We start from the raw sequence: 27,137 nt of genomic DNA, 5'->3' as shown, positions 1-27,137 counted from the left end.
CATTTGCAGCAACATGGATGGAACTAGAGTCTCTCATCCTGAGCGAAGTAAGACAGAAAGAGAAAGACAAATACCGTATGATATCACTTATATCTGGAATCTAATATTTGGCACAAATGAACCTTTCCACAGAAAAGGAAATCACGGACTTGGAGAATAGACTTATGGTTGCCAAGGGGGAGGGGCATGTAGTGGGATGGACTGGGAATTTTGTGTTAATAGATGCAAACTATTGCCTTTGGAACAGATAAGCAATGAGATCCTGCTGTATAGCACAGGGAGTTCTATCCAGTCACTTATGGTGGAGCATGACAAGGAGAGAAAAAAGAATGTATAAATGTATGTGTAACTGGGTCACCTCGCTGTAAAGTAGAAAACTGACAGAACACTGTAAACCAGCTATAACGGAAAAATACAAATCATTATAAAAAATTTAAGTATATTTGGGTTTATTTCTGAACATCATGTTCTTTTCAATTTGATGTGTGTGCCTCCATACTCTGCAACTGTTATGCATTCATGGTTACAGGTTATATGTTTTAGTATCTGTTAGGCCTTTTCTCCTTCATTACTCCTCTAGAGTTTTCCTGGCTAATCCTTATTGTTTACTTTTCACGTAAAATTTGGAGTCAGTTTGTCTACGTAAAATGAAAAATCCTAATAGCATTTTTATTGTGATTACATTATAATGTGAGATTCACCAATTGAAAAAAAGATTGCCATATTTATAATCATGTTTTTTTTTTCTTTTGAAAATGTCATGTCTTCCCATTTCTTCAAGTCTTCCATTCAGTAGTGTTTTTAAATTTTTTTATATAGCTTATTTTCTACTAAGTTTATTTTTAGTTATTTAAATGTATTTTTATTGTTGTTGTTAATTTAGGGATGCACCCATAGCATAGGTAGGTTCCCAGGATAGGGGTAGATTGGCAACTATAGCCACTGGCCTGTGCCACAGCCACAGCACCACAGGATCTGAGCCAAGTCTACGACCTACACCACAGCTCACAGCAATGCTGGATCCTTAACCCACTGGGAAAGGCAAGAAATTGTACCTGCATTCTCATGGGTGCTAGTCAAATTCATTTCCACTGATCCATAATGGGAACTCCTGTTATTTTCTTTAGCTATTTCCTCTAACTGGTTGATATTTCTGCTAAGAAAGTCTACTGATGGATGTAAATTAATCTTGAATTACTGATGCTGTACTAAATTATCTTATTTATAATAGTCTTTATTAGTTTATTATTTTTCTTTTAATTTTGATGGTAGTTTTTCCCAAGAAAAATTTTGTATTTTCAGAGGATAAACTTTATTTATTTTTTAGCATAATCATATTTTATGAAAATGGTGGTTGGTTGTCATTTGAAAATATTATGACCACAAGAGCTATAAATGCACAAAGCAATTATGTAAACAAATGAAAATAAAAACACAATATACCAAACTTATGGGATTCAACAAAAGCAATACCAAGAAAAAAGTTTTTATCAATTAGTGTCTATATTTTAGCAATAAATTTAAAAAAATGATCTCAAGTAAACAATCTAACTGTATACCTCAATTAGAAAAAGAACAAAGTAATCTCAAAGTTAGTAGAAGAAAGGAAGTAATAAATATTAGACAAGTCTAATATTCAACAAGTCTATTGAAGATAGAAAATCAACATGCAAAATTCAGTTGCATTTCTATACACTAACAGTAAATAATCTAAAAGGAAATTAAGAAAACAATCCTATTTACAATAGCATCAAAAAGAATAAAATACCTATAAATGTATTAAATGAAGTAAAAGATTTGTACTGAAGTCTACAAAATAGTACTCCAATAAATTAAAGGTAACACAAGTATATTTTACCGTTGAACAACATGGTTTTGAACTATCTAGATAGACATAATTTTTTTCATAAATATGTACTATAGGAGTTCCTATCATGTCTCGTTAGTTAACAAACACAGCTAGTATCCATGAGGAAACGGGTTCAATCCCTGGCCTTGCTCAAAGCATTAAGGATACAGCATTGCTCTGTGGGCTGTGGTGTAGGTTGCAGACACGACTCAGATCTGGCATTGCTGTGGCTATGGTGTAGGCCTGAAGCTACAGCTCCGATTTGACCACTAGCCTGGGAAACTCCATATGCTGCAGGTGTGGCCCTAAAAAGAAAAAAAGGCACACACAAAAAAATGTACTACTGTATTCCATGATGCATGGTTAGTTGAATCTGCAGTTGTAGAACCTTGAATACAAAGGCCCAAATGTAAAGTTATACTCAGACATTCAACTGCAGAAGCCATCAAGTTCCTCTAACCCTCTTGTCATTAAGGGTCAACTGTAAATAGAAATGCAATTCTTATGAATAACCTAATAACATTTTTATCAGAAATAGAAAAAAAGTCAATCCCCAAATCCATGCGGAACTACATATAGGACCCCAAGAACAAAGCTAGAGTCCTCATAATTCCTGATTTTAAAACATAACTCAAAGCTACAGCAATCAAAACAGTATGGTATTCACATAAAGACACACATACAGATCAATATAATAGAATATGGAACAGAGAAAGAAACACCTTCAACAAGTGTGGTAAGACTATACCATAGGTAAAGGATAGTCTCTTTCAACAAATGATGCTGGGAAAACTGGATATCCATACGCATGTCATGTGTTTTTTTATCACAACCAAAAGTAAAAGAATTAACTTGTCCTGCACGTACTAGCAGACGTATATCATAGACACATAAGAAGCTAACAATCAAAAAGTACATAACATGTGATTCTTATTATTTAAATGTCTAAAATAAGTCAAAATAATTTATGGTGATAAAGTCAAAATAATGATTATCTTTGGGAAGTAGTGACAGAGAAGGATGCATGTACTAGCAGTATTCTTTATCTTGATCTGAGTGGTGATTACGTATGTAATCAAGTTACATGCTTACATTTTTGCACTTTATGTGTGCTATATTTAAATGAACTTAATACAGTAGTTTTAAGAATATACTGTGCCTAAACTAAAGGGAATTGAATCAACAGACCTATAAGCTGCTTCTTTCATTGACTTTTAGTTTATTCAGGAGCTTGATGCCATTAACTATTTGCTAGGCTTGCTAAATCAACTTTATGTTTTATGGTATGGCTATTTTGATATATCTTCTTAGTTGGGTGAATTTTTATTATAGAAATACCAAATATTTAAGTAAAACTTTCAGTGTTTATCAGGAATTTTGGTATTAAAATATATCCAGTTGACAATGTGCTAGTCAAATGGGATAAGCTGTGGCTCTGGGGACAATCTCTGGTTGTGCATACTCTTTCAGATGAATCAGTTTTTAGCTTATCTGCTTCTGTCATCTTTGCTTCCTAACTGAGCCTACAAAGTAGCTTACCAAGGCCACTTTTAGGAAAAAACAGAAGAGTGGCTAAAATGTACTTAACTCTAAACCACAATTTGAAAGCCCTCTTGGATGACATTTTCATTGTTCTGAATAAAAATGTGAGGTGATCCCACTCATACAACAGTAATAGTCATGGATTTGCCCAGATTTATAGCAAGCAAGGCAAAATGACCAACAATAAGGCCTTATATTAGTTTTATGCCTGAAAAATCTTTCAGATATTGCTAGGACAAGAAAGACAAACTATTGTATAAACAACCAAAGTCAACATGTTATTAACCTTGATAAGGTACTTGATAATTGTTATGGCCATACTCAAACTAAGGATAAGACTGCTCAAAGGATAATGATCTGGAAACCCAATCATAATTTAAAACATTATTTTGTTCTTTTTATGGCTGAGTAGTATTCCATTGTGTGTATGCACCACATCTTCTTAATCCATTCATCTGTTGATTGACTTTTAGGTTGTTTCCATATCTTGGCTATTGTGAATAGTACTGCAATGAACATAGGGGTGCATGTATCTTTTTCAATGAAAGTTTTGTCTAGATATCTACCCAGGATTGGGATTGATGGATCATATGATAGTTCTATATTTAGTATTCTGAGGTAACTCCATAGTGGTTGTACCAATTTACATACCCATCAACAATGTAGGAGGGTTCCCTTTTCTCCACACCCTCTGAAGCATTTGTTATTTGTAGACTTACTAATGATGGCCGTTCTGATGGTTGTGAAGAGATAACACAATGTAGTTTTGATTTGCATTTCTCTAATGATTAGTGATACTGAGCATTTTTTCATGTGCCTATTGGCCACCCACGTATCTTCTTTGGAAAAATGTCTATTCAGATGCTCTGCCCATTCTTTATTATTATTATTTTATTTTCCCACTGTACAGCAAGGGGATCAAGTTATCCTTACATGTATACATTACAATCACATTTTTTTCTCCACCCTTTGTTCTGTTGCAACATGAGTAACTAGATTAAGTTCTCAATGCTACTCAGCAGGATCTCCTCGTAAATCTATTCTAAGTTGTATCTAATAACCCCAAGCTACTGATCCCTCCCACTCCCTCCCTTCTCCTGTCAAGCCTTTTCTCCAAGCCCATGATTTTTTCTTCTGTGGAGATGTTCATTTGTGCTGGATATTAGATTCCAGTTATAAGTGATATCATATGGTATTTGTCTTTGTCTTTCTGGCTCATTTCACTCAGGATGAGAGTCTCTAGGTCCCTCCACGTTGCTGCAATTGGCATTATGTCATCCTTTTTTATGGCTGAGTAGTATTCCATCCTGTATATATACCACTTCTTCCTAATCCAATCCTCTGTTGATGGACATTTGGATTGTTTCCATGTCCTGGCTGTTGTGAATAGTGTTGTAATGAACATGAGGGTGCATGTGTCTCTTTTAAGTAGAGTTTTGTCCGGATAGATGCCCAAGAGTGGGATTGTGGAGTCATTTGGAAGTTCTATGAATAGATTTGTAAGGTATCTCCAAACTGTTCTCCATAGTGGCTGTACCAGTTGACATTCCCACGAGCAGTGCAGGAGGGTTCCCTTCTCTCTACAACCCCTCCAGCACTTGTTATTTGTGGACTTATGAATGATGGTCATTCTGACTGGTGTGAGGTGGTATCTCATGGTAGTTTTGATTTGCATTTCTCTTATAATCAGTGATATTGAGCATTTTTTCATGTGTTTGCTGGCCATCTGTATATCTTCCTTGGAGAACAGTCTATTCAGATCTTTTGCCCATTTTTCCATTGCTTGATTGGCTTTTTTGCTGTTGGGTTGTAAAAGTTGCTTATAAATTCTAGAGATTAAGCCCTTATTGGTTGCATCATTTGAAACTATTTTCTCCCATTCTGTAAGTTGTCTTTTTGTTTTCTTTTTGGTTTCCTTTACTGTGCAAAAGCTTTTCAGTTTTATTAGGTCCCATGGGTTTATTTTTGCTCTAATTTCTATTGCTTTGGGAGACTGACCTGAGAAAATACTCATGAGGTTGATGTCAGAGAGTGTTTTGCCTATGTTTTCTTCTAGGAGTTTGATGGTGTCCTGTCTTATAGTTAAGTCCTTCAGCCATTTGGAGTTTATTTTTGTGCATGGTGTGAGGGTGTGTTCTGGTTTCATTGCTTTGCATGCAGCTGTGCAGGTTTCCCAGCAATGCTTGCTGAATGGACTTTCTTTTTCCCATTTTATGTTCTTGCCTCCCTTGTCAAAGATTAATTGACCATAGGTGTAAGGGTTTTTTTCTGGGTTTTTATTCTGTTCCATTGGTCTGTCTGTCTGTTTTGATATTAGTACCACACTGTTTTGATGACTGTGGCTTTTTGTAATATTTCTTGAAGTCTGGGAGAGTTATGCCTTCTGCTTGGTTTTTGTTTATCAGGATTGCTTTAATTCTGCATCTTTTGTTCCATATAAATGTTTGGATTGTTTGTTCTAGTTCTGTGAAAAATGTCATGGGTAATTTGATAGGGATTGCATTGACCCTGTAGATTGCTTTGGGTGGTATGGCCATTTTTACAATATTGATCTTTCCAATCCAGGAACATGGAATATCCTTCCATTTCTTTACATCTTTTTTGATTTCTTTGATTAAAGTTTTCTAGTTCTCGGCGTAGAGGTCCTTTACCTCCTTGGTCAGGTGTATTCCGAGGTATTTGATTTTGTGAGGTGCAATTTTAAATGGTATCGTGTTTTTGTATTCCTTTTCTAATATTTCATTGTTGGTGTATAGAAATGTGACTGACTTCTGAATGTTAATCTTATATCCTGCTACTTTGCTGAATTTATTAATCAGTTCAAGTAATTTTGGGGTTGAGTCCTAAGGGTTTTCTATGTATAGTATCATGTCATCTGAATACAGTGACAGTTTATCGCTTCTCTTCCTATATGGATGCCTTTTATTTCTTTTTTTTTTGTCTAATTGCTGCGGCTAGGACTTCCAAAACTATGTTGAAGAGCAGTGGTGAGAGTGGGCATCCCTGTCTTGTTCCAGATTTGAGTGAGAAGGCTTTCAGTTTTTCCCCATTGAGGATTATATTTGCTGTGGGTTTGTCATAAATGACTTTGATTATGTTCAGGAATGTTCCCTCTATACCCACTTTGGCGAATGTCTTGATCATGAATGGATGTTGGACTTTGTCAAATGCTTTTTCTGCATCTATTGAGATGATCATATGATTTCTGACTTTTTTTTTTTTGTTAATGTGGTGTATGATGCTGATTGATTTGCATATGTTGAACCATCCTTGTGAACCTGGGATGAACCCTACCTGGTCACAGTGTGTAATTTTTTTTTTGATATGTTGTTGGATTCAGTTGGCTAAGATTTTGTTGAGAATTTTTGCATCTATATTCATCAAAGATATTGGCCAATAGTTTTCTTTTTTAGTGTTATCTCTGTCTGGTTTTGGAATTAGGGTGATGGTGGCATCATAGAATGTCTTTGGGAGTCTTCCTTCTTCAACCTTTTGAAAGAGTTTAAGGAGGATGGGCACCAGTTCCTCTTTATATGTTTGATAGAATTCGCCTGTGAAGCCATCTGGTCCTGGGCTTTTATTTGTAGGGAGTGTTTTTATGACCTATTCAATTTCATTTCTAGTGATGGATCTGTTCAGTTGGTCTCTTTCTTCTTGATTCAGTTTTGGCAGGCTGTAAGATTCTAGAAAATTCTCCATTTCTTCCAGATTGTCAAACTTGTTGCCATATAGTTGTTCATAGTATTCTCTTATGGTATTTTGTATTTCTGCTGTATCCGTTGTGATTTCTCCCTTTTCATTTATAATTTTGGTGACTTGGGTTCTTTCTCTCCTCTTTTTAGTGAGTCTGGCCAGGGGTTTGTCAATTTTGTTTACCTTTTCAAAGAACCAGCTCTTGGTTTTATTAATTTTCTCTATTGTTTTTTGAATCTCTATTTTATTGATTTCTTCTTTGATCTTTATAATTTCCTTCCTTCTGCTGACTTTAGGTCTTTTTTGTTCTTCTTTTCCTAGTTCGCTTAGGTGGAGGGTTAAGTTGTCAATTTGGGATCTTTATTTTTTGAGAAAGGCCTGCATTGCTATAAATTTCCCTCTGAGCACTGCTTTTGCAGCATCCCATAGATTTTGAGAGGTTGTGTCTTCATTATCATTTGTTTCAATGTTTTTTTAATTTCCTTCTTGATTTCCTCATTGACCCATTGGTTTTTTAGTAGCATGTTGTTTAGTCTCCATGGAGTAGGTTTTTTCTCATTTCTTTACCCATGGTTGATTTCTAATTTCATGCCATTGTAGTCAGAGAAGATACTCGAGATAATTTCTATGCTTCTAAATTTGTTGAGGTTAGCTTTGTGTCCCAATATGTGGTCGATTCTTGAGAATGTTCCATGTGCACTTGAGAAGAATGTGTATTCTGATTTTTTTGGATGTAGTGTCCTGAAGATATCCATTAAGTCTGACTTTTCTATTGTTTCCTTTAGGATCTCTGTTGCTTTATTGGTTTTCTGTCTAGAGGATCTGTCCATTGATGTGAGGGGGGTATTAAAGTCTCCTAGTATGATTATATTCCCATCAATTTCTCCCCTTATGTCTGTTCATATTTGTTGTATGTATCTGGGTGCTCCTATATTTGGGGCATATATGTTGACGATAGTAACATCCTCTGCTTGGATGGATCCCTTAATCATTAAATAGTGTCCTTCTTTGCCTTTCTTTATGTCTTTTGTTTTAAAGTCTATTTTGTCCGATATGAGGGTTGCAACTCCTGCTTTTCTGTCATGTTTATTGGCGTGAAATATTTTTCCCCACCCTTTCACTTTCAATCTATATGGATCCTTTGTCCTAAGGTGAGTTTCTTGTAGGCAGCATATTGAAGGTTTTTGCCTTTTTATCCCCTCAGCCACTCTCTGTCTTTTGATTGGGGCATTATGTCCATTGACATTTAAGGTGATAATTGATAGATGATTATTGATTGCCATTTTGAACCTTGTGTTCCAGTTGATTCTATGGTTCTCGATTCTTCCTTTTTTTTTTTGTTTTTGTTTTTGGTTTTTTTTTTTTTTTTTTTTTTGGTTGGGCGGTCTCTGGTTATTATCTGCTTGAGTGTTTTTTTTGTTTTTTTTTTTTCATTTTTTGTGAATGCAATGTTTGGTTTTGGCTTGTGGTTGCCCTGTTTTTTAAGTATGCTAACACCTTCCTATAATTGTGTGTTTTAGCCTGATGGTCCTGTAGGTTCAAACACTTCATTACTATATTAAAATTAAGAAGAGAAACATACAAACAAAAAGGGTCTATTTATTTCCTCACATCCCTTGCCCACATTTTATGATTTTGATGACTCTTTTTTATTTTTTTCTTTTTAATTTTATTTTGTTTGAAACATGTTCATGATTAAATCTGTATGCTGGCTTATTTGAGTGACTGCTCTCTGATTGCAGTTTCCTCAGTCCTAGTTCTTCCTCTTCTTTTTTTTTTTCTTTTTTCTTCCCTTTCTTTCCTTCCTTTATGTTTGGTTTAGAGAAGCCCTTTCAGTATTTCTTTTAGCCTGGGTTTTGTATTGCTGTATTCTGTTAGCTTCTGTTTGCTGGAAAAAATTTTATTTTTCCTTCTATTTTAAATGATATTCTTGCTGGATAGAGTATTCTAGGTTGCATATTTTTTCCTTTTAGCACTTTAAATATCTCCTGCCATTCCCTCCTGTAAGTGTTTCTGTAGAGAAATCAGCTGATATTCTTATGGGGGTTCCCTTGTAGGTAACATTCTGTTTTTCTCTTGCTGCCTTTAGGATCCTCTCTTTATCACTAACTTTTGCCATTTTTATTATGATGTGTCTTGGTGTGGGTCTATTTGGGTTCAATTTGTTTGGGGTCTTCTGTATCTTGAACTCAGTATCCTTTAGATTTGGGAAGTTTCCAGCGATAATTTCTTCAAATATATTTTCCATTCCCTTATCTTTTTCTACTCCTTCTGGAATTCCTAGTATGCATAGATTGGCCCGCTTTATATTATCCCATAGGTCTCTTATATTGTTTTCCTGTTTTTTGATTTGGTTTTCTGTCTGCTGACCTGACTGGGTGATTTCCACTATTCTATCTTCCATATCACTGATTCGTTCTTCTGCATTATTCATTCTGGTTTTTACTGCCCCTAGTTCTGTTTCTATCTCTGCAAATGAATTGTCTAGTTTTTCCTGGCTCATCCTTATATTTTCTAGTTCCTTTCTGAGGGTATCTGCATTACTGTTCACATCTTAATTCCTTCAGCATTTTCACTATTTCTCTTTTGAACTCCAGGTCTGTCAGACTGCAGAGATCTGTTTCATTGTTGACTGCTTTAGGTGAGTTCTCCTGTTAGTTTGACTGGGGGTGGTTTCTCAGCTTCTTCATCTTGCTTGTTGTTTTCTTTCTCCTGAGGGAGTTGTACTCTCTGTTATCGGGTAGTGTTTGCCTTGTCACTGCCGTGGAATATTTTCTGAGGGCTGGTGTTGTTGGTCAGACTTTTTTGAGGAAGTGTGGCTTTTCTGGAGTGTTGATGGGGCTAACAGGGTCTCTTTGAAGCAAAGAGGACTTCCTGAGGGCAGACAGGACTGGAAGGTCCACACCAGGGTGGTAGCAGATTTCACTTGGTCAGACAGAGCTTGCTCTGGTGTTTTTAGGCTGTGGGGTTCTTGCAGGGGGTTGGCAGTGTTAGGCAGCTGTTCCTCAGGAGTGCAGCACCCCCCGAGGGCTGGAGCAGCTATCTGGGTCATGAGAATCCAAGAGGCTCTTCCCTAGGGCAGCCCGACTCAGAAGGACTGTCTGAGAATGTAGGCAGATCTTTTCACAGCCTGGCCAAACTTGTTGTAGCTTTTCTGTGCTGTAGGGGTTCCTGCAGAGAGCTGGCAGTCCTGTGCAGCTGTTCTGAGAGAATGCAGCACCCCCTGAGAGCTGGGGCAGATAGCTGGGCCGCTGCAAACCCAAGAGGCTCTTCCCCAGGGCAGCCTGACTCAGAAGGACTGTCTGAGAATTAGGCAGATCTTTTTACGGCCCGGCCAGGCTTGTTGTAGCTTTTATGGGGTGTGGGGGGACCTGCCTCGAGCTGTCAGTCCTTTGCAGCTGTTCTGCGAGAGTGCAGCACCCCCTGAGAGCTGGGGCAGATAGCTGGGCCGCTGCAAACCCAAGAGGCTCTTCCCCAGGGCAGCCCAAATTGGTAGGACAGTCTGAGAATTAGGAATTGTTCCTCGGGAGTGCGGCTCCTCCTGAGAGCTGGAGCAGCTAGCTGGGCCGCTGCAAACCCATGAGGCTCTTCCCCAAGGCAGCCCAACTCAGAAAGACTGTCCGAGAATTAGGCCGATCTTTTCATAGCCTACCCAGGCTTGTTCTAGTTTTTCTGGGCTGCAGGCCTTTTCTCGGGGGCTGGTGGTGTTTGGTGCTGCTCTGCGGAGCTGTAGCCCTTCCAAAGGGCAAGCAGGCCTGTGCAGGGACAGCCCATGCGGTGGTAGGCTTGAGGCAATTGTTGAGGCCAGCCCTCCCAGATGGCAGGCAGCCCCAGGTCCAGTGAGAGCGTAGGGGGTGGTGGGGGGAGGGGATGCACTGGGAAGCAGAGTTTTCAGCTAGCTAGCGGGCCTGTAAGCTTGCTGTGGCATGTAGAGTATTCTATGGGAACCCACCCCTTCTTCTTTCTGCTCCCCAGCACGGGCGCAGACCAGGCTTATCTCCCAGGTTCCCTCTGATGTGGCTTTCCACTTCCCTGCCCCTAGAGTATTGCTCCCTCCCCCTGCAACAGCTTTGCTTTCTAGTCTCCCAGGCAGTCTCTGCCCCGTCAAACTTGACCGACCAGTTTCTAGACCTCCCAAGCAGTCTCCGCTCCACCCCACCCCCCCATCTCTTTCCTGAGACTAACCTCCAGAGCCGAGGACTCGGTGCCCAGCCCCACCCAGGCGTCTCAATTTTTGGTGACTGTGCCCGTAGTTCAGATGGTCTGTTTGGTTCTCAATCTGTTTTTCAGTACTCCAACTACTGCTACACTCTTCTCTGCATCTGGCGATTCCTCCGGTTTGGTTGATCTTTCCCTCAAGTAGGTGACTTTCCAGAGTGTAGGATCCCTTTCTCCTCTGCAGTTCCCATTTGGGAGCACCTGTCCAGCTCGGATTCATCTTCTCTCACTCTCCTCTTTTCTCGTTTTACCTAGTAATGTCACGAAATTCTTGCCGTTATTGGAGTTTAGGTTCTGCCAGTGATTGGTTGCTGTTCTGTGTGAGTCATTTATCCTGTAGATATGTTTTTTTTTTGTTGTATTTGTGGGAGAGGGCAAGCGTGTCCCCCTACTCTTCCGCCATCTTATCCTCTTCTGCCCATTTTTAAATTGTGGGGGTTTTTTGTATATAAGTTCTATATACAACTTGAGTTTTATATGTCATTTGCGTAATTTGGAGATTAAGCCCTATTCAGTTGCATCATTTGAAACTATTTTTTCCCATTCTGTATGTTGTCTTTTTGTTTTTTTAATGGTTTCCTTTGCTGTGCAAAAGCTTGTAAGTTCGTTAGGTCCCATTGGTTTATTTTTATCTCTCTCTCTCTCTCTCTCTCTTTTTTTTTTTTTTTTTTTTTTTTTGTCTTTTTAGGTCCATACTCACAGCATATGGAAATTCCAAGGCTAGGGGTAGAATCAGAGCTACAGCTGCAGGCCTATGCCATAGCCACAGCAATGCCAGATCTGAGTCACATCTGTGATTTACACCACAGCTCATGGCAATGTCAGATCTCTAACCTACTGAACAAAGCCAGGGATCAAACCTGTGTCCTCATCGATGCTGGTCAGATTCGTTTCTGCTGAGCCATAGTGGAAACTCCTCATTTTTATTTCTCTTGCTTTGGGAGACTGACCTAAGAAAAAAATTTGTATGGCTGATGTCAGAAAATGGTTGGCCTATGTTCTCTTCTAGGAGTTTTATAGTTTTTTGTCTTATGTTTAAGTCTTTAAGCCATTTTCAGTTTATTTATGTGCATGGCATGAGGGTATGTTCTAGTTTTATTGATTTACAGGCAGCTGTCCAGTTTTGCCAGCACCACTTGTTGAAAAGAATTTTCTCATTTTATATTCTTGTCTCCTTTGTAAAGACTAATTGACCATAGGTGTCTGGATTTATTTCTGGGTTCTCTATTCTTTTCCATTGGTTTGTATGTCTGTTTGTACCAGTACCATACTGTCTTGAATCTAATATACAGCATAAATGAACCTATCTACAAAAAAGAAACAAACTCATGGACATGGAGAACAGACTTGTGGTTGCCAAAAGGGAGCGGGAGGAAGTGAGTTTGGGGTTATTGCAAACTATTGCATTTGGAATGTATAAGCCATGAGATTCTGCTGTAGAGCACAAGGAACTATGTTTAATCACTTGTGATAGAACATGACGGAGGATAATGTGAAGAAAAGGAATGTGTATAAATGCATGGGTGGGTCACTTTGCTATACAGCAGAAATTGACAGAACATTTTAAATCAACTACATTTTTTTAAATTTAAAAACAGGACTGTCCCCCAAACGGGCTAAAAGTGAAAATTACAATCATAGAAAACAAATTACCCTGGTGAGTTAGATATGTTATGGGTTACCCAGATGTGTGAAAAGAGAAAATGAAGACCACTCAACTTTCCCAAAAGACAGAGGCAGAAATCAGCTTTTTTTTTTTTTTTTTTTTTGCATCAATACAGGGAATTAAATGTTGGTAGCTTTGCAAGTCCTCCATACCTAAGACATTCCACCCTAAGAGGAGTTCTGCCTCCTCTAATAAGCAACCTAAGGTTAGAATACAAGCTTAGAAGATTGCAGTTTTAAGGAAATTAACCATAATTTTGTAATTAGATATCTAGACAGTTTATCTTTTAATTTGAACATATGTATACGTTTCATGTCATTTGGAAAGTAAAATGTTTCCATTGAATTTTATGAGAAGATTCAAATGAGCACCACAATTTTTTTCAGTGAATAATTCTTACTACAGGGCTTCTCAGTGTACTCCCACCTTTGTTCCAGTCATCTCTATGCCTAAGTTCTTTTTAATACAAATTTTATTGGAGTATGATTGACTTACAAGGTTGTATCAGTTTCAAGTGTACAGCAAAGTAAATCAGTTACACATACACATATATCCATTCCTTTTCAGATTATTTTCCCATATAAGCTCTTACACAGTATTGAGTAGATTTCCCTGTGCTATACATTAGGTCTTTTTTACCTATCTATTTTACATATAGTAGTGTCTACACCTGATGTTTTCATCAAGGCAATAATAAGGACAGTTTCCTGCATTTGCGGAGGCAATACAATGTAGGACAGTGGTCTTAACTGACTGTACATTTATATCAGCCATGAAGTTTAAAATCACCCCGAGGCTCTAGGCTCACCCAAAAGGATCTGATTTAATTATTCTGGGAGGGAAACTGATCATTAAAAGTTATAAAACTTCCGTAAGTGGTTCCAGCATGCAGATAGGATGCAGACAACCAGTATAGTGGTTCAGGAAGCAGGTTCAAGAGTGAGATTACTTTAGTTCATACCAAGAGTCAATAAACTGTAACTCACAGGCCAAACCTAGACAGCTGGTTTTTTCTGTAAAGTGTATTGAACACAGCCACACATGGGTTTCACTACTGTCTATGACTGCTTTCTCCCTACAGAAGCAGAGTTGACTAGTAGTGATAAAGACTGTAGGATCCACAATGTCTAAAATATATACAATGGGCCCTTTATAGCAAAGTTTGACAACTTTGATTTTTACACGATTTGATTTACAATGTTCCTTCAATTTCTACTATACAGCAAAGTATCCCAGTCATATATTTGTGTGTATGTGTGTATATATGTGTATATAACTGTACATATATACACATATACACATTCTTTCTTTATATAACATCTTCCATCATGATCTAATCCAAGATACTGGACAAATTCCCTGTGCTATATATAGCAGGACTTCATTGTTTATCCATGCCAAATGTGACAGTTTGGCATCTACTAACCCCAAACACTTCATCCATTCCAGTCCCTCCTCCCTGTTCCCTGGCAACCACAAGTCTGCTCCCTATATCCCTGATCTGTTTCTGTTTTGTAGATGGGATAATTTGTGCCATATTTTAAATTCAACTTGTGGTTCTGCAGGTTAATTACCTATTACCCATGAGGATGCAATTTTGATCCCTAACCTAGGGTTAAGGATCCAGCATTGCCACAAGCTGCAACCTCTTCAACCCCTAGTCTGGGAACATCCATATGCTGCAGGTGTGGCCCTAAAAAGAAAAAAAAAAAGGCAAATTTTGATTTAAATCCTAGATCTTAGTTCAGTGATCTTAAAATTGCTGAGAATCAGTGGTGTACTGGTAAAAGTTTAATAACCAGTATCTGCAGGTTTGGGAAGGTGGCAAAAGAATGGAAGCCCGCATTTGTAGAATTTGCTAAGTTCTAAGGTATAAATATTTAATTTCAAGAGATCCCATATGCAGAGGTAGGAAAAAATCACACAACTGACTCTCACAAAAAAAATAATTTCATTTTAATTTTTAGATTTATCCAATTGTTATAGGCATCAGTAGTGAATTTTTTTTTATTGCTGAGTGGTACCCAATTATATGAATACACCATGATTTGTTCACTCAGTCTCCCCTCTTGAGGGATGTTTGGATATTTTTCAGTGTTTTGTCATTACAAATAAAGATGTTATGAACATGACTAAACAATATTTTTGGGCACATGTATGTTAAACTCACTTGGGTAAGTATCTAGGTACAGAATTGTAGGGTCAGATATGGATCCAACCATGTAAGAAAATACTAATTGTCACAATGCAAAAGGACTTGCATGCCAAAGGAAAAGGATCTGTCCATATTTTACAACCCACCAAAAAATATGTACTATTTTAAAACAAACCATAAATAAAATCTCACATAGAATTTTATAATATGCAATTTATTTATTTTATTTTATTTTATTTGCTTTTTAGGGCTGTACCTATGGCATATGGAGACTCCCAGTCTGGGGGATGAATCGGAGATGCAGCTGCCGGCCTACACCACAGCCACAGCAACGGAGGATCCGAGCCATGTCTGCAACCTATACTGCAGTTGATGGCAATGCTGGATCCTTAACCCACTGTGCAAGGCCTGGGATCAAACCCTCATCCTCATGGATCCTAGTTGGGTTCATTAACTTCTGAGCCATGAAGGGAACTCCCTATAATATGCAATTTTAAATTATACATAATATCATAAAACATTTTTAGATCAGAGGATATCAAACAGTATAATCAGTGTGTACATTATGCAAATTAAAACAAGAGCAAAAATATTCTATCATCAAAGAGCTAGTAGACAACAACTCAAATGCTCTTTCAGATTCTTTATGGGATTAGAGTTTTAAAAAGTCACATATTCAAAAATGTATTGAGTCATTTATATATAGCTCTTATAATTATACTACATTCATATGCTGTATATCTGATAACAATGTTTATATGTCCTGTTTTTAATAAATCAAAATAACTTTGCTTAAATTATTTGAACATTCCCTATGTACAATCCATTTGCATAAGGGATTAAAAAGGAGTTTAACTCTTAGAAATCACTCTAAATAACTTTTCTTCTACCGAGATGCTCAATCCAAAAACAATTCAAGGATTGTTCTCTTTGTCCTTCATGTTACTTAGTCACAATATGTCTGGTGCAATAAGTGTAAAAGAGGTCTTATCTCTGTATTACACTTATGAAAAAAAATCATAAGACCACTCAGCCAAAAAAACTACATTTTGTGAATGAAGAGAGAAAAATATGATTGAAAATTGCACCTTAATATAATGTTTAATTTCACCTTGAGCCAGTTAATAAGGAAGCTGTCTTTACACAGAAATGCTTTGTAATTATTAATCTCTATACCAAAATGTTACATTTTCAAACTTTATTTCTTATGAAGTCATAGAAACGATGAGAAAAAGTGAAAAGATGCAAATTTGTTGGAGGGAGACTAAGTATGATGTTATCAAAAAGATTATTTTTGGAGTGTTCAGAAGAGATGGTTCTATTGGAATTTTATCTTCTTTTTCTTCAAAAAGGCAGAGGTTCAGTAGAACAGAAAAACTATTTATAACACAAAAGGATAAAGAGAGTGGAAAAGGAAGAATGAAATGGAAATAAAGCTAAAATAAACTCATATTTACCAATATTAGAAAGAGACAGTCCTGATCCGGTATCTCTTAAGCCATAAAATTAGTCTATAAAAGTGTTTCAAAACAAATATTTTTAAATGGGACCTTAAATATAATATATGCAAAACATTATGTATTTCTTTACATAGTGTCTTATTTTTTTGTTTGTTTTTTGCCTTTTGGGGCCACATTCGAGTCATATGGCAGTTCCCAGGCTAGTTGTGGAATCAGAGCTACAGCTGCTGGTCTACATTACAGCCACAGCAATGCCAGATCCAAGCCACATCTGCAACTTACACCACAGCTCACAGCAATGCTGTATCCTTAACTCACTGAGCAAGGCCAGGATGAAATCCGCATCCTAATGGATAGTAGTCGGGCTCCTTACTGTTGATCCACAGTGGGAACTTCCTATAATGCTTTGTTCTATTTTGTTCGTTGAATACAATATTTAGAAATGGGACTGAATGTAAAATATAGGAAACAGCAGAGATACAAAGTTTAAGATAACTATGAAAATTTCCAAATTGTTCAGTAAAATGGGAAAAGCCAATTGTACAATTAGCCAGCAAAGCTCTCTTTCCCCAGGGGTGTTTTAAAGTTTATACTGTGCTCCTTGCGGCTTTTGTTTTTCAGTCAATGATTCTGCATTTCCCAGAAAATACAGTTATCTGAAAAACTGAGTAGTCTCTTCATCTATTTGGTTCCAATCAGTTCTCTGAACGAATACCCATACTCAGAGTTCTTAATGTTGTTCCCAAATCTGCCTTTATTTCTTTGAATTCTTTCCAAACCCACATGCCCATCTCCCTCAGTTTAATGGTGACTATCTTGCAATTATCTGAAATAATAATCTAGGGTATGACTCTAACATCACTGATCTCATATTTGCTTCAGGGCCGAATCACTGCTCAACTGTATAATCTCTCCAGGTCTTCATAGCTCAGGGCTACATGGAAACCATACCTCTCATTATTTTTGGTATAGAAATGTTTATAAAAACTGAAAGATCCTGAATTTCTGGACTCCATTTCCTTTTCACCACTGGTAGCAAAATGGCACATCTTGCACATTCAGAGCTCACTTGGTTCTTGTAATATCTTGTCAATGGCAAGAAAAAGTATCCAACACATATTTACATTTTTATATTTTTTACCCACTGCTCATAGAGCTACTGGATCAAGGAGGCCTACAGTTTACTTCTCATGTTATTGTAGAAACTAATTTTACCAAATATTTTGACATCATATAACAGAGATAGTATTTTGCCAGCCTTTGCTACCAGTTTCTGTGGAACTTAACTATTATAGTTAAATATGCCATGTATTTTCAGTTTTGTTAAAGCATCATCTTATTTTCAGTACTGATTTCTGTGTTAATATAAATGCTAGCTGCAGAACTACAAAATTTCCTAATCTTAACCTGACAAAAGCATATTTCTCACTTACATTGTAATCCAACGTGAGGCATCACTGGGCCACTGGGAGGGATGGATACAAGAAGTTCTGTTCTGTGTAATCATTTAGGGACCAGGTCATTAACCTCTACGAAAGGGATCAATAAGCTTTCTCTATAAAAGACCAGATGGTAAATATTTTACGCTTTGTGGGTCATATGGTCTCAGCCAAACTACTCAACTCAGCCATTACAGCCAGAAACCAGCATTAATGAGAGGGGCATATGTCTATTTCAGTAAAACATCATTTTCACAAGAAGGTAGCTAGCTGGATTTGGCCCATTGGCTGTAGTTTGCCAACCTCTATTCCAGGACTTCAAAGCCTTCTACTGAATGTTCTTTAAGACAATAGAATAAACAGTGAATGGAAATTTTTATGAGGGACCAGGAATATAAGTGGCATGTATCACTTACACCCATATTCTATTGGTCATAATTCATTATTATAGTTACCTAAATGGGCAAGGCAGAGCAAAATCACATACTGTATGCCCAGAACAAAGTCATTAGAACATGGCTCTTCTAGGTAGATGTAAAAAGAAAATACTGATACCCACTAATATACTTTGGAATAATTAGCAAAAGAGGGCTACATTAGATTGTTAGTTGTAGAATCCTGCTTGACTGGTCTTTCTGGCTATGTTTCTGCTTTCTGTTGTATAAGTTTTCTCTCTGTTTTTTGTTTTTTTCTTTAAAAAAAGAAGGTGTTGTAAACTTCTGTTTTTAGATACCACATTTAATGTTTTCACTGACAGAATCCCTGTGATGCTGATATGATAATTTCTATGATATAGGGAAAACTGAAGCTTAGACAGGGTCAATGCTACACAAAATCTCAGCTAGTGGTATAGCCAGGTAAGTAGTTTTCTCTAATTCTACATTAGTCCTCTTTGCATGAGGCCATAAACAGCTCCTAAGAAAGTAGAAAACTATTCCTGTTGTTTTTGCAGCTAAAACTTCTATTTTAATAGTAGAGATGAAGAGTTGTCTCAGATGCTTATCATAATGGGCTCTGCCTCAATACTGTTTCTTCAAAAATCAATAAGGTAAGTACAATTATTTGGAGAAGATAAAGATATTGACATACAGACCATTGGTACAAAATAGAGAACCCAGAAATAAACCCAGATACCTGCAGTCAATTAATCTTTGACAAAGGAAGCAAGAACATAAAATGGGAAAAAGACAGTCTTTTCAGCAAGCTTTGCTGGGGAACCTGGACAGCTGCATGTAAATCAATGAAACCAGAACACACCCTCACACCATGCACAAAAACAAACTCCAAATGCCTGAAAGACTTCAACATAAGACAAGACACCATCCAACTCCTGGAAGAGAACACAGGCAAAACAGTCTCTGACATCAACCTTATGAATATTTTCTCAGGTCAGTCTCCCAAAGCAACAGAAATAAGAACAAAAAATAAACCAATGGGACCTAATCAAACTGACAAGCTTTTGCACAGCAAAGGAAGCCAACAAGAAAAAACAAAAAGACAACGTACGGAATGGGAGAAAATAGTTTCAAATGATGTGACGGACGAGGGCTTCACCGCTAGAATATATAAGCAACTTACACAACTCAACAGCAAAAAAAGCCGACAACCCAATGGAAAAATGGGCAAAAGACCTGAATAGACACTACATCCAAGGAAGATGTACAGATGGCCAACAAACACATGAAAAAATGCTCAACATCCCTGATTATTAGAGAAATGCAAATCAAAAACTACCATGAGATACCACCTCATACCAGTCAGAATGACCATCATTGAGAAGTCCACAAATAACAAATGCTGGAGGGGGTGTGGAGAAAAGGGAACCCTCCTGCACTGTTGGTGGGAATGGAAGCTGATACAACCACTATGGAGAACAGTATGGAGATGCTGTTCATATGACCCAGCATTTCCACTCTTGGGCATATATCTGGACAATACTTTCCTTAAAAAAGACACATGCACCAGCATGTTCACTGCAACACTATTCACAATAGCCAAGACATGGAAAGAACCCAAATGTTCACTGACAGATGATAGGATTAGGGAGATGTGGTATATATATATATATATACACATATATATATACACATACACACACTGGAATACTATTCAGCCATAAAAAAGCACAAATAATGCCATTTACAGCAAAATGGATGGAACTAGAGACTCTGATCCTGAGTGAAATAAGTCAGAAAGAGAATGAAAAATACCATATGATATCGCTTACATCTGGAATCTAATATAAGGCTCAAATGAACCTTTCCACAGAAAAGAAAATCACAGACTTGGAGAACAGACTTGTCGTTAACAAGGGGAGGGGGGAGGGAATGGGTTGGATTGGGAGCTTGGGGTTAACAGATGCAAGCTATTGCCTTTGGAATGGATTAGCAACGAGATCCTACTCTGTAGAGCTGGGAACTATGTCTAGTCACTTATGATGCAGCATGATATTATGAGAAAGTAAAATGTGTACATGTATGTGTAACTGGGTCACCATGCTGTACAGTAGAAAAAAAATTGTATAGGGGAAATAACAATTTTAAAAAATGAAAAACAGAACCCCCCCAAAAGATATGGATGTTAATATTTCAAAAGCAAGTATTCTAGTTTAGTTTGTATAAAGAAATCCCTCTCTTCTAAAATGGCTTTCTTACTAAATACTATTTAATCTTTTCTGAATAGAGATCATTGCCCCTTCACAGTTCAATTATTTCTTTGGGACTGCCTTCTAGGTGAGACTCTACCTTATGAAATTCTGTTATGTCTGTCAACTTTGGCAGTATTCTTCCAGATGTCCTCAGTGTTGATAATTCTCACTGTGCAAACTATAAAAGGGTTCATTGCACTCTAGGTGGTCTAACTGGTTAGCCAGAGAAATGACTGGGTTCTCAGTTCACAGATGTCCACTTGGCCGATCACTCTTTGTAATGTAGTATGAGCTCAATAATGGGCTTCAAAATACCAAGTCCCAAACTGTGGAACTTGGGAATGTTACTTTACATGGAAAAGCTATTGCAGATGTAGTTAAATTAAGGATTTTGAGATGAGGAAATTATCCTGGGTTACCTGGGTGGATGATATGTATCATAATCAGAAGGCAGAGTGAGATTAGACAGATTTTCAGGGAAGCCAATGTGATAACAAGACAGGCAGAGACTGCAGTAAAGTGGCCACAAGTCAGGGGATGCTGGCAGCCAGAAGAAGCTATAAGAGGCAAGGGACAGACTCTCTCCAGAGCCCTCTAGGTGAGTACAGCCTGGCTGACACAATTTCTGTTATTTCAGCCACCACGTTTGTGGCAATTTGTTACAGCTGACATAGGAAACTAATATAGGCAGAATGTGAATAATCCCAACTCTGGAACATTTTTCACTTTGTGAAGAGCAGTGTAAAGAGGAAAAAACAGCTTTTCTCTTCAGATGTATCATTTCATTCCTGAAAACTATTTCCAGTTTCTTAGTCTCTACTGTCACCTGTTATAATTTTACTGTTTTCCTTAGTCACCTTACTTCCTATGGTTTCTCTTTAATATTATGAAAACAACAACATTCTAGCTTCTATGCTCCCACCTATTACTTATATTCTTTGCCCAAATCAATTCAATCATCATCCTGAGATTTTCCAAGTATTACATTTATTCATTCCATCTACATTTCCCAATTTTTTTTATTTCTGTCCTTGTCACATTATCTACTTTTCTCTGGTCCATTGACCAAGGTTTTTCTTATCAGTTCTAAGCTTTATTTCCCATGTTCTTTATGCTTAGGGAAAGTTTTTTCATTGCTTGTGTCCAACAAAACACTGTAAATGTATATCCCAGCCTATATTCCCAAAATTGCTTCTCCTAAACCAGTAAAGAATTTTTCAGATCTAGACAAACTGATGTTCCCAAGTAAAACCAGAAATAAACTATATGTAGGACAATCAGTATCATCAAATGTAGAAAGGTTTTGGGTTGTAAGAATCCACTTAAACTTTCCTTCTAAATGGCAACTTAATAAGAACTTAACATTTACATCGTAATCCATTGCCAGGGTACTGAAAGCAAAATAAAGAGCCATGAGAAGAAAGACAGGAGAAAATTCAACCTCTAATCTCTCTTCATTTTTTCTATCTCTCTGCCATTCTTTTACTTTTTTCCCCCTAAGTCTGCACAGCCCTTATCACAATGACTCCTTAGAGTGAACACAGAGTGAAAGTAGGCCACTTCAAAATACAAAGATATCAGAGGCAGAGAGAGAATAAGGAAGAAGAAGGAAGGCAACTAGGGCCCAGGATTTATATTCTCCCCCTGCTCTTCTCTTTTATTCAGTATCAGAGCCACTCCTCTTCAATAAAAAAAAAAAAAAAAACCTCATCCCAAGGAATCAATTCTTCTATCTTAAATCTAAATCTCACATTTATTTTAGACATCTATGCATACATAGTGCATACCTACTTTTACTTTGTTTCACAAATATATACTCCACACATTCCTGAGACAAGCTGAAGTAACAGAAAATGAGATTTTAAAAAATGTAAGAATTGACATAGAGATATAAAAATAATATATTCTGAGCTATTGCTAAAGATAGGTTAGGTCTATTCTGTCAAGAAAAATGAAGAAATATGGAGTTCCCATCGTGGCCCAGTGGTTAATGAATCCAACTAGGAACCATGAGGTTGCAGGTTCAATCCCTGGCCTTGCTCAGTGGGTTAAGGATCCGGCATTGCCATGAGCTGTGGTATAGGTCATAGACGCGGCTCAGATCTGGCATTGCTGTGGCTCTGGTATAGGCCATGGGATACAGCTCCAATTGGATCCCTAGCCTGGGAACCTCCATGTCCCACGAGTGCAGCCCTAGAAAAGGCAAAAAGATAACAACAACAACAACAAAAAAAAGACAAAAGAAAAAAGAAGAAGAAAGAAAGAAAGAAATATGAAGGGCCTAGGATTTGACTCTGCCTGCAAACCCCCAAATTAAACTGTCACAATTGTATGCACAAAGACACAGCACAGTAAGCAGCATGAGATGCATGTTAGTATCAGTACCCGTTACCCCCTACCAAGTCCCACAGGGCAACACCCAGTGAATATCTGGGACGGGTTATGTGCAGTAGGTATGCTCAGGGCTAAGGAATGTCAAGTTCAGGAAATCCCAGGATGTTATAAGAAGCAGCAAGCAGACCTGTCTGAATTTTGCCCCCAAGGCAGATAGTATCTTTTCTATATTGGACAACAAACAAACTTGTCCTCTGCTTCAAAGGAGACATTCTTTCTACCAAGATTGTTTGCCATTTAAAAATTCCTAGAAAAAACAGTAGAACAAAGATGGTCAGCTTCTCTGCTCATAAGATGTGCAGAAATGTGAGAGGCCAGTGGGAAATTGCCTCGCGGCTGCTTCTTTGACATGATAGTGAGGGAACTACATTAGAGTATGAGATTCATAACTGAAGTGTTAATTGATAAAAAGAAATATCAAGTAGATATGCTCAACTTTTCCAACTGATTTTTATTTATAGCTCTGGAAAGAGCTTCTGAGCTATATGGTTGGCTGCCAGATTTTATCCTATATTATCTGCAGACTAAATGCAAAGGAAATATACCAATTATAAAGCTATCATAAGGAGTTCCCACTGTGGTACAACAGATTAAGGACCTGGTGTTGTGTCTACAGTGGCTCAGGTCCTGGGCTGGCACAGTGAGTTAAGATCCAGCACTGCCAGAGCAGAGGCATAGGTCACAGCTGTGGTTCAGATTCAAGCCCTGGCCAAGGAACTTCCATATGCCACAGGTGTGGCCAAAAAGTAAAATAAAATAAAAAGCAACATAAGCTACAGAATATGTACATCAGTGCTAGGCTGATCCAGTCATATGTGGTGCACTCTTATACAAAGGTCCTGTTGTACATGTTAATTGTTCATTATCACTTCGCCCTAGTAAATTACTATTTTGATATATGTACCAAAAAGATAAAGGAGTTCATATTTCCAGTGTATGACTTCATTTTGTGACTGTGTATTTTACCAAAATTACAGAAAATTAATACGAGAATATTTAGTTAATCAGCTTTCTCTAAATCTATGCTGGAAGAATGTGGCTGAGGCATCAGTAACACCACTGCCTAGAGGCAAGTCCAGACAACAGGTGGCTCTTATAGTCCCCAAAGTGTCACATAAAAAAGTTCAAGAGAACTTCAAAATAAAGTTCAACTGAGCCAATAAATGTTATAGGGATAGTATTCAGAAAATAGGGCAATAGCCTGAGATTTTTCCTTTTATTTTCAAATGTACTGGGCCATTTTTTTCAAGTTAATCAATGATACTTAATTATGAATATCTTGAATTCTTCTAGAGTATTATTTCATGCCTAAATACATAAAAGAATGTAAAAAGAAAGTGCCACTGACCTTCTACTTTTACCACTATCTACTTAATGAATTTTAGTTCTTGAAGCTTTAAAACTAATACAAGCTATTATCAGGTCAGGCAGCCCAGTAGCTATTTTGACATCACAAATACCTGCAGACAGCTCTAGACCTTTGCTGTGAAAAATTTATCCTTTAATCCTTTTTTTGTTTCTTTAAAAGCAATAAACACTCATTTTAGAAGAGAGTAAAGTAAGGAAAATATGTCTCCATTTATTATATTTTCTGTAAATATTTTGCTCATTTTCTCCCAATTTTATTTTGAAGACATAACATATATAATATATATACTATATATATAATATACATATGTATATGAGTATCCTTTTTCTCTTACAGTATCTAGCTATTTTCAATGATTGCATAATACTCTATCCATTGGCTGTATTGTCATATATTTAAACATTTCCCTGTTCTTAAACATATGTATTTCCTGTTTATTTTTATTGTTCTTAATGTTACTGTAAAAAAAATTATATAAGGCACATCTTATTATTTTATAACTTTTTCATGATTACAATTATTCCTCAAGATAGAATTTCAGAGGGGCAACTATTCTATTAAAATTAAGAAAAAAAATTATTATAAAATTATCAAAAGTTATATACTACATGTACTTCTTATATATCTCTTTTTCCTCTTGATACAACACCCACACTAACTTTTATGGTGATTATTTTACATTAAGATCAGAAAGTACACAGTTCCCATCATTAGCTAGTTGGAAGAAATCATTCAAATAATGAACTCCTGAGGAATTTCCTCAATTTGTTAGAGATAACAACCTTCTGGGATTGATCTTTAATGCTTTAATTTCACCATTAGTTTTTCATCTCCATAAAACTAGTCTAAAAGTTAGGTGTTATAAATCAGATTCTATGGATAAAGAAATTATGTCTCAAAAGTGTTAGATAAGATATCCAAGGTCATATCTAGTAAGAGGCAAAACTAGAATTCAAACCCAAGCTGTCTGGCATTCAACTGTTGTCTTCATCAAAATATTGAAGACCTAATAGCCCTTACATGGGTGAACTTTTAGGCACCTATAAAAGATTTTGTGTGTGTGAGAGAACAGTCATTCCTAGCAACCTTCATATCTCACCTCCACATTACCATTTGCTTTGGGGAATTCTAATCATGAGTCTGTCAAAAATTTTAGTGATGCATAACTCACACCCCAGAGAGTCTCTTGCTTCAAGGTTAGCATAGCATGGACCTATTTCATTATATCCATTCCTACATCTCTATAGTTGAATTCACTGCATAATTTCTGCACATTTTTTATTTAACTACATTTAAAGGCAGGTTTCTCCCAGATTATTTTCAGTTATACCATACAGGGCATTCCCAATTTGCTCCTTATTTTCTATACATTTTCACCTAGTCAAAAGTGGTATTAAATGCATGATAGTCTTTCCTGTATATACTGGACTATATTTTCTTGGAAAAATTTTCAGAAAACATTCCAGTGAAAAGTGTTTTAAAACATTGCTTTAATATTTATTAGTTCTTAGAGAAAAATGCCCCAAATTTGATTCCACATGACTAGTCTTAATGTTTAGTATATGCCAATGGCTCCAGAAGTTTTAACATAGAAATTTTAGGGACATGATCATGTAACCTAGACTGTTCACCTTTTAGGAAATTAATAGATTTGCCTCCATGAACTCACTTTTGTTTTGACACCTTTCTTTCTCATGATTTGCACCTAGTAAATCACAAGATTTCCTCTTGTACATTTGAATCTGTTAAGGAAAACAACAAATACATTTTTCATTAATTTTATCTACTCTCTTATATAAACCAAGCTGTTCAAAATGAAATCATTGAAAAACTCCTACAAGAAAGATATTAAATTAAAATTTTAGAAATGTACAATATATTTTAATATTATAAATTAGAATTAAAGCAACAATGTTAGATATTATTTTTTTACTTTTTTATTTTATTTTATTTTTTGTCTTTTTTGCCATTTCTTGGGCCACTCCTGCGGCATATGGAGTTTCCCAGGATAGGGGTCTAATCAAAGCTGTAGATATTTTTATTGAATAAATCACTTATTAAGATAGATATTAGCAAAAGCACAAAAGAATAAAATAAAATTGAGTGAACATTATAATATTTCTTATCTTGGGAAGTCAACTATTTTGTTAGGTTCCTCAATAAACAAGTTACTGTTAACATCAAAGTTTCATCTCCATAAGCTACTTTTTTCAAAAAAGTAGGTAAGCCATTATCCTATCACCTACTGATATCAGGTACAAAATAAACTAATATATCAAGTTTATAATAGTATTTAAGATTTCTGGAGGATTGATTATGTACATTTACTTCACAATAGTCCTATGAGGTGGCTGTTAGCAGCAGCAGCAGCATTATTATCTCCATGTTAATGGTGAGAAAACTGAGGCAGTTTTCTAAGTTTTTAATGCAATACTTTCTATTGTAATAAATAGAAAGCAAAATGCATAATGGCTCAAATAACATAGTTACTTATTATTCACTCAATTCCAAAAAAAATCTACTTCTACTACGGCTCTCCCCAAGTCAAGATTCAGAAAACCTGTGTTCTGTATAATCAAAATTTGATGACTTATCTACGTGAAGTACACAGAAGAGAAAAGAGAACAGAAGATCAAAGGAAGAAGTTTTTGTTGGTTCTGACTAAAATAGGAAGAGCATTTGTGCTCATATTCCACTGACTGGAA

This window comes from Sus scrofa, chromosome 13, assembly GCF_054392235.1.
Source record: "Sus scrofa isolate SSC_HxYL_T2T_F1_AM1 chromosome 13, Sscrofa_HxYL_maternal_Yorkshire_Landrace_v2.0, whole genome shotgun sequence".
Lineage (NCBI taxonomy): Eukaryota > Metazoa > Chordata > Mammalia > Artiodactyla > Suidae > Sus > Sus scrofa.
Note: the sequence above shows the minus strand (reverse complement) of the source record.